Below are 9,503 nucleotides of genomic sequence, written 5' to 3'. Positions count from 1 at the left end.
GAGAGGTAGGGGTCTAGTTTCAGTCTTCTGCATGTAGCTATCCAGTTTTCCCAGCACCACTTATTGAAAAGAGATTCTTTTCCCCAACTTCATAAATCTAGATGTCATTTTCCACACAGATCTGAGAATTTTTCCACCATTGCTTCTTTAAATAAGCTTTCTTCCTCTTTCTATCTCATTTTTTTCTGAAACTCCTAAAACGGGTACATTAATTCACTTGATGAAGTTCCATTAGTCCCTTAAACTTTCTTTATTTCTTTTAAATTCTTTTTTCTTTTTACTTCTTTGGGTCATTTTAAATGATCTGTCTTCGAGGTCACTAATTCTTTTTTCTACTTGATAAAGACTGCTGTCGAACCTCGCTAGTGAATACCTAAGCTCAGTTATTATATTCTTCTGCTTCATTTTAGTTGGTTCTTTTTTTATTATTTCTATCTCTCTGTGATATTCTCATTTTGTTCATGTATTGTTTTCCTTATTTCATCTCTCTGTGCTATCTTGTAACTCACTGAGCTTCTTTTAGTTGATTACTTTTAATTATTTGTCAAACAATTCAAAGATAGTCATTGCTTTAGGGTTACTGGAGATTTATTTTGTTCCTTTGACCATATTATGTTTTTTTGATTCTTCATGCTGCTTATTGCCTTGCCCTGGTGTCTGTGCATTTGAAGAAATAACCACCTTCTATGGTTTGTATGTTTTTCCCTCTAAAACTCATGTTGAAATTTAAGTATCATTTTAACAGTATTAAAAGTGGGACCTTTAGGAGGTGATTAGGCCATGAGAGATCTACCCTCGTGGGTGAGATTTGTGCATTATAAAAAGGAAAATTTATCCCCCTTCTCTCTTGCCCTCTCTTGCTCTTCCACCATATGATGATGCAGCCAGAAGGCCTTAACAGATGCCAGCACCTTGATATTGAACTTCCTAGCCTCCAGAACTGTGAGTCAATAAATTTCTGTTCATTATAAATTACCTAATCTATAACATTCTGCACAAAATGAACCAAGATATCACCTCTCCCAGTATTTCTTTATAGACTGGTTTTAGCTGAAAAAGACCTTCACCAATCAGCCCAGCTAGAAACTCTGGGCCTTTGTTCCTAGTTGCCCCAGGCGTGCAGTCTTTTTTTTTTTCCAGTAGCCTGTAATTTCTTGCTCCCTCTGGTGTCTGACTACACCAGCTCCTTCAGTGCTTGTTGTGCAGCAAGACAGACAAACCCCTCAGAAAGAGCATTAAAAGCTGGAGGTATTGAAGATATGTTCCACTTTTCTCCCTCCCTCCTTGAAAAGAAGCCTCCATTCTACACCTTTTCCCAATCTCATAGGCCGGTATCACCTGCAGGAAGCCACTCACCCTTTTTTCCCTAGCTACTCCAGGTATCGGAACTATGCTGTTTACTTCAGCACTTGGCATGAGATGAGACAGAGGCCAGCCCCTCAGAGTGCACTGAAAGAAAAGGAGACGAAGGCACGTGCTCCTCTCTCTCTTTTCCCATTTGGAAGAGGTCACAGACTAAGGCAATCATTCTTGGCACCGAACTGTGCCAGTTTGGGGGAGGGACCGACACGGGTAAAGTGAAATTCCTCTTCTTACCTGTTCCAGTGCAGCTGTTCTCAGTTTATTGTTCATCTAGGGTGCTGGAACTTCTTAACTCAATTCTGGACTTCTCATAAAGATATCAGTCTGTATATCATTGTTAAGTAAGTATTTCTGTGGAGAAAGAAAGCTGGGCCTTACTATTCTCTCATCTAGCTGATGTCACTCCATTAGTCTCTTAAATTATGCAGGAAACAAAATGTGGAGTTACAAACCACAGTTACGATAATACTAGCTTTTAGGCCAGTAGTTGTGTTTTTAATGTATTAGTTCCTTAAATCATACAGAAAACAGAAAGTGGAGTTACAAATGATATTAGCTTTTAAAATTGCTCGTGTATTAACCTTTAATGAGATATTTAGCTCTTCACATAGCTTTAAGTTCCTGTCTAGTGTCCTTTCATTTCAACCTGCAGGATTCCTTTTAGCATTTCTTTCAGAAAAGGTCTAATGGTAATGAACTTCCTCAGCTTTTATTTATTTGGGAATATCTTATTTTCTCCCTCACTTTTGAAGGACAGTCTTGTCAGATATAGGATTCTTGGGTGACAGTGTTTTCTCTTTTTTTCTTTTAGCGCTTTGAGTATCAGCCCACTGCCTTCTGACCTCCAAAGGTTCCTCTGAGAAATCTGATGATCATATTGAGGATCCCTTGTATGTAATGAGTCTTTTGTCTCTTGTGTCCGTCAAGGTTTTCTCCTTGTCTTTGACTTGAAAGTTTGATTATGATGTGTCTTGGTGTGGGTTTCTGAGTTCATTACCTTTAGAGTTCATTGAGCTTCATGAATGTTTATTTTCATATTTTTCATCAAGTTTGGGAAGTTTTCAGTCATTATTTCTTCAAATATTCTCTCTGCCTCTTTTTCTCTCTTCTTCTGGGACTCCACAATGCAAATATTGGTCCACTTGGTGGTGTCCCACAGTTCTCTTAGGCTCTGTTCACTTTTCTTTAATCTTTTTTCTTTCTGTTCCTTATACTCTATATCTACAGTTTTATCTTCAAGTTCACTGATTCTTTCTTCTGGCTGTTTGAATTTTCTTTTGAATGCCTCTAATGAATATTGATTTTATTCATTATACTTTGTAGCTCTAGAATTTCTTTTTTGTTTATTTTTATGTGTTCTATCTCTTTACGATATTTCTGTTTTGTTCAGACATCATTTTGTTGACTTTCTCCACATATTTCTTTAGTTATTCAAGTATCTTTAAGACAATCATTTTAAAGCCTTTGTCCAGTAGATCAGCCATCAGGTCTATTGTAGGGCCTGTTTCTTTGTTTTTTCCTTTGAGTGGGGCCATATTTTCCTGTTTCTTGGTATTCCTTATAATTTTTTTGAAAACTAGATGTTTGATTCTAATAATGTGATACTCTGGAAATCAGATTCTCCTCTTTCCCTAGGGTTTTCTATTTTTTTATTTTGTTTTTGCTTTTTATTGCTGTGGGCTGTCTCCATGACGAATAACAGCCTGAGGTGAATACTTAAAGTCTTTGCAGGTCTTTTCTGAGCCTGAATCTTGCCCTAGGCATACACAGTAAGTTTCTAATTTCTTCTGTATGTGCTTCTGAATGTCCTAGTCTCTAATGTCTGGCTCCTAAAAGGAGACAAAGATAAAAATGAAGGGGAGGAAGGCACAAGCCTTTTAAATCCTCTGGAAGTCATGTTAGGCAGGGGGGAAGGGTTTACAATGAGTGAGGTGCAAAAACAATGGCTGCCCACCTCATTGTCTAAGGGGTTTAGTAAGTGATCACACACAACTTTTCTGTTCAATGAGAAAGGGAAGGAAAATATTTTAGTTATTTTTTAATACTTACAGGACTGTGTTTCCTTAAAAAAATACACTGGGGCTGAACAACCTGGGCTTCTGGAATTATAAAGATCAAGTGTGCTACAAAGAGTGTGCATTATAGTTATCATCATACAAATAGGTTTTTTTGAAGATAGGATTTATTTCTATAAATACCAAACTCTGTCTCATAAATCCTTTTACAGACTTTAAAATTAGATACTCTTTCAGTAATTATTGAAGGATCATTTTCCTTAATGGAATTTGGCTGGACAGTCCTCTCTACTATTTACATAACATCCAACTATGAATCACCCTGATGTGCAGTTAGTATCTGGATCAGTGGACCTGCCCCACATCCTCATCCTCATTTGTCCTCGTTCCTGTGTTATCCTTAACTAGGGAGACTATAATTTCCTCACACAGCCTTGTTTAAGTAATTCTATCTCACTCTATTCTCATTTATTTGTTATAGAAAACATTCAGAAGCTGTGGTTCCATTTATCTAAGAATAATCTCTAGAGTATTGCTGTTCCCATTACTAGATTTAAACTTTGGCACTGAGTGCTCAAATCTGGCACTGATTGTAAAATGATAATATTGAAAGCTCTTCCAGATTCATACTTGTAGGTTGCTAAAGTCATCCCTTCTGTGCACGCATTTGTGTATACATGTACACATGTGCACATGTATATTTCACCCTGTATTACATCATACCTGGATGACTGCAGTCATTTGCTAAATGATTTACCTTCTCCAAGCTACCTTCCACATCTTTCAAAAATATATTTTTTCAATCAATTCTCTGTTTTAAAGATCTTCAATGACTTCCCAGTAGCCATTGGATAAACTCCAAACTCCTTACCCTAATATTTCAATGTTCTTCAAAAACAGATTGCAGGCCAGGCGCGGTGGCTCACGCCTGTAATCCTAGCACTCCGGGAGGCCGAGGCGGGTGGATTGTTTGAGCTCAGGAGTTCGAGACCAGCCTGAGCAAGAGCGAGACCCCGTCTCTACTAAAAATAGAAAGAAATTAATTGGACAACTAAAAAAATATATATAGAAAAAATTAGCCGGGCATGGTGGCACATGCCTCTAGTCCCAGCTACCCAGGAGGCTGAGGCAGGAGGATCGCTTGAGCCAGGAGTTTGAGGTTGCTGTGAGCTAGGCTGACGCCACGGCACTCTAACCCAGGCAAAAGAGTGAGACTCTGTCTCAAAAAAAAAAAAAAAACAGATTACAATCTATCCATAAATCCTTATTTTTCACTAGCTCCCATTACTATAATTGAACCAGACTGCCCAGGCTCCTTTATGCTTTCCCATACCCTCTACCCGCCCCTGCCTAGAATGCTCCAATTCTCTCCCTCCATCTGAATCCAGCCCTGAATCCAAGGCCAGGTAAACCCCTTGGCCGCACTGAATCACATGGGTCTCATTCTTCTTCTTCATCCACCAGCTCCACTACTCACTTGACACATTTTACATTCTGACATATCAAATTTCTTTCCATGTGTGCTGGTCTTATCTCCCCCAGCCACATCTTAAGTTCCTTGAGAACCAAACCATGACTTGGTACAAGTGCTCCAAAAATACATCAGGTAATAGATCATTCATTTTGCTACAGAAACATTTAGAATTTAATCCACCATCAGCAAGGAGGTTGGCCTCATTTGTACTGCTATTCTCTAAAGCTGCAAGAGCCTATGGCTGGACTTTCTGCAGGCTGCTGTTCAGGCAGATGCCTTTCAGTTCTCTCTGGGCTGCTCACTTCACCGGGGGGCTAAGTGGACATATGGTGCTGACTGGCTAAGAGCTGAGAAGCAGTGGCCACAGTACACGCAACCCTAATTTAGGAGAGAATATGCTTAACCTTAGAAGACCAGTATTTATTGTGAAACTGAATAAAAATTGTTCATTATTGAACTCTCATAATATGCCTATACTACAGGTACTGCACTCAGTACTTCCTATACATTACCTCATTTAATTCTCATAACTATCTTGTGAAGTAGGCATTATGAGCCCCCACTTTACAAATAAAGGAATCACATTTCAGAGAAGCTAGTTTGCTCAAAAGCACACATGTAGAAAATGGAAGAGCTGGGACTCAAATCCAGGTCGTTTTCACTCCAGATCCCAAACTATCACCTGCTTCATGATCTTGTCTCCCAATCGCAGTCTGGTCTTCTCTCTCTGTCTCTCGCTCTCTCTCTCTCTCTCTCTCTCTTTTTTTCTTTTTTCTTTTGCTTTGTAAACAGTAGAGTAATTTTATGCAAATACAAAGTTTTGCACCTTCAAAGCTATCACTCCAATAGAGACACTTGTTCAATTAAACAAAACATCTTTAAAAATATTTTAACAAGGTACAAATACATTCACAACATAATCTGATTAAAAGACTCCAACAAAGTTTACAGTACATACAACAGAATTTACAGTTGCCTATAGTTTGTAGATTGGTTTAGTTTACAGTTAAATATATTGCTTTAAGAAATACCATTAATACAAAAGCATATAGCCATATAGCAAGAAAAAAAGATTCATAAAATGTCTTTTAGGCATTTATTATACCAAGTATTTAAATGATTATTCCTATTATGACATAAGAATAATGCTCTTTTGGTGATAAAAGATAGATTTTATTAGCCCAAGGACTCCTGAAGAGCTTCCAGGATGTTCCAAAGTAGAATCTGGCTATCTTTGCTGTAAAATAAATAGAACAGCAGCAACCTCTGGGTATCCCTTAAACATAAACTATGAAGATTTCATTTATGTTAATTGAGCCTTAAGTAAATGACTTGTCACAAATAAAAATAAACAAAATTTTAGAAACTAGGTAACACTACTAACCCAAATTTTGTTTTTACCTGCTGTGTATATCTAAGAAATTTCACCATGAAGTACATATTTTAGTAATATAAGCCAAAGTGCTCACTCTTACCCTGGAAGCAAAACTTTCTTCCGAAAATAATCTGCACAAATAATATGTAAACACGTAGAGCTTGGTGATAAACTAAGAACATTCTCCTATGTTCTATGGATCAAAATGAAAAGGTCTCTGTTACATATGTAAATGAACACAAACACTTTCATTAATTTGGGATATATTGATACCACATAACTATGCACATACGTACACCATAAAACAAATTTTAACAATGTTTCTAGTGACAACATACTTACTGGCCCCAACTACTAGAAAGAAAATAAAAACATAATATGAAAATTACTTTTCGTTTTTTTAAATAAAATTGTTAAGTGGAAAAACAAACCCAACACTCCTAATTGCCACATGGACTAAGCTCTAAAAGGTTCAAAGTCAAGAATGTCTTTGGTTGTTCCCCAATATAACAAAATGTGTAAGCTTTCTCTCTTTATTGAGGAAGGCTGATCATCCCCAGTGTTTTGTCTTAAAAAGTGCCTTCCCAGACACGAGGTGGACATGCTAGTGAAGTTCTTCCTGCTGTCCGCTTTACACCTGATGTGACCATATAGGTCACACCTTGGAGCACAATGCCCATGATAACCCCCTGCCAAACACTCTACTCTGAAGGAGAAGAGGGCACTAAAGGCAAATATCACCCACAGCACTGGACAGGCAATACATCCTAACCAAAAGGTTCTTGATTCTCTTTCTCTGAAATGGTTTTATTCTCTGGGGGCGATGCCTTCCTGGACTCGAACACCCAATGGCTCTTTCCATCTTCATCAATATGATTCCACCAACGTAGGCCAACCATTAGTCTACCTGTGACATTTTTCACTGCCCAAAAGTCACATGACAACAAGAGAATTGTCACCAGACAGGCAATAAAGCGGCTGCTGAGCAACTTACAGAAAAGATAAACGACAATTGCACTGACTCTAAAGAATAAATGGAAAAATGATGCCACTGGATGTCTGATTTTGGATTTTTTTGGTCTGTTAGTTGTCTCTTCTTCTGCATCAAACAGTGAAACATCTTCAGTGTCATCGTTACTGTCCTGATGTGACATGGCGACCCTGCATCAGGCCCCTGGTCTTCTCTCTTCACCTTCTTTCTGATGAACATACCATCTGCTAAGAATCACATAAGCTAGTAGAATCTCACCGTATGTCAGATAATGGTCTGATCTGCTGAGCTGGGAATCAATAACTTCTTAGCAGGGTCATGACCTAGGATATCGGTGCTATTTTATGACATTTACGGTCCTTTACATTTGTGATCTCCTGAACTGGAAGGAAATCAAAGGTGACAACATCATGGAGTCTCTCACCTCCCCCATCTTCCTGTCTTTAGTGAGAACATGAGTGATAATGATCATACCTTGCAGAAGGGATGGGATATGTAGAAAGGGGATTGAGAAGTTGTTCTATAGCTCAAAGTCATGAGACTTTTGTAAAAAGAGTCATGTTTGGGGCAGGTTTGTCTCAGGACACTGCTTGACTCCTAGGGCTTAGGGTTGACCATGTAGCCAGAGAAAATAGTTATGAGTCTGCCAAGCAATAACAGTCTCCCATTTTCTTATTTTTTTCATCTAAGGACCTTAGAGGCCATAGGTACAGGTATACTTCATGAGGTTGGATAGAAAAGAGTCTTGCTAGCTATAAAAATATGTACAGAAAATAGTTGAAAAGAATGATTTTTGTCCTGAGTCTAGTCCATGACTCAGATTCCACAGGGTCTAGAATTTTTTACAACTCTTCTTCTCACCTCCTATGACACATAATAGATTTGCTGACAATGAGCCATGTGACCTCTGAACCTCTGAACGCTGAGTGGTTTATTGACTATAGTGACTTCTTTAGTTCTCTGTGTAATATTTATTCAGGTAGAGTTTCTTCTATCCACCTTTGGAAAACTGAAGGACACTAGTTGCTTATAAATATATCCAAGTCAGTGGAGTTGAATTGCAGTGTGCTTGAAAATTTCAAATAACTTCAACTTAACTTCAATTTCTGAGGAAAACAAGAACAAATCATCCAAGACTCAATTGGCAGACACCTAGAAGACCCATTCCCAGAGCCCTTGTTCTAGCCATATTCCAGTATCTTATTATAGATGTCCTGGTGCTGACATTTGCGGTAAAGTATGACTGGAAGATGTCATCTCTAAATCTACCCTTCTGCAAATTGGAGTTGTATTGCAAGTCTCCCATCTCCGAAGGACAGAGGGAAGATTAACAAGGCACTTTTGGTAAATTTGTCTCAGAATCTGAAATGACAGCAAAGGGGGAGAGAAAATAGCTCAACAGACTCTTGTCACATACAAAAGAAAATCTTTTAAAAAATTCTTTCAGAGTCCAGGTTCCAAACTAGTTAAACACTAAAATACATTAGACTCAGGAGAGTTGAATTCTTGAGCAATTATCTAAATGTCCTACGACTGTTTCCATCGCGATAAATGATAATATTGTTCTCAATGTCTATTGTTATGTACTATTTCTCATTTCTTTGTTTGTATTTCTTCTTATCAGATTTGCCTAAGTCTATTTTATCACCATTTCATCTCATTGTATGGTGTTGAATTCCCCATGGTTCAGCATTCTGACCACTCCCTAGCAAACACCCGAGGTGCCTTACCCTTTCTCCCTTTACTGAATTCACCTGGGAAAAATACCAACCCTGGTTAACTCAACAGTCCACTTACTCCACACCTGTGCCAAAATCACTCCTAACAATTCAACTTATTTCCAATTTATAACCACAGATTTCAAATGGGCACCCTGTACTGCCATAAACTACCCTATTACATTTCCCTAGTAAATTCATGTTCTCTGTGTCTGAGAGGATTATTTCACACCTATTCTCTTTCCTCAAATCATCAAACACTCTCCCCATCTCATCCTTAGTTAACGATGTTATTTCACAGGAAAAATAGATGCACAGACAAAATCTACTTCATCTTGCCACTCCAAACTCCATCAACTAAACGGTATTTTTAATATTGTGGTAAAATATACATAACAAAATTTACTCTTTAACCATTTTTAAGTGTACAGTAGCATTGAGTACATTCACTTTCTTGTGCAACCACACTACTATCCACTTTCAGAATTTTTTCATCTGCATTTACTTTTTAAAAGAAAATAATAACACCTAACTTTTATTGACTACTTACTATTTGCCAAGCATTGCT

General features: G+C 37.9%; 1 pseudogene; it reads right to left on the bottom strand.

Annotated features, from left to right (window-relative positions):
• Window positions 1-6,682: 6,682 nt before the first annotated feature.
• Window positions 6,683-7,380, bottom strand: LOC105807313 (annotated as a pseudogene).
• Between the last annotated feature and the right edge of the window lie 2,123 nt (window positions 7,381-9,503).

Source organism: Propithecus coquereli, unplaced genomic scaffold (assembly GCF_000956105.1).
Source record: "Propithecus coquereli isolate 6110/MARCELLA unplaced genomic scaffold, Pcoq_1.0 Scaffold156, whole genome shotgun sequence".
Classification (NCBI taxonomy): domain Eukaryota; kingdom Metazoa; phylum Chordata; class Mammalia; order Primates; family Indriidae; genus Propithecus; species Propithecus coquereli.
The sequence above is the reverse complement of the archived record's forward strand: the minus strand, read 5'-3'. Positions and strand labels throughout refer to the sequence as shown.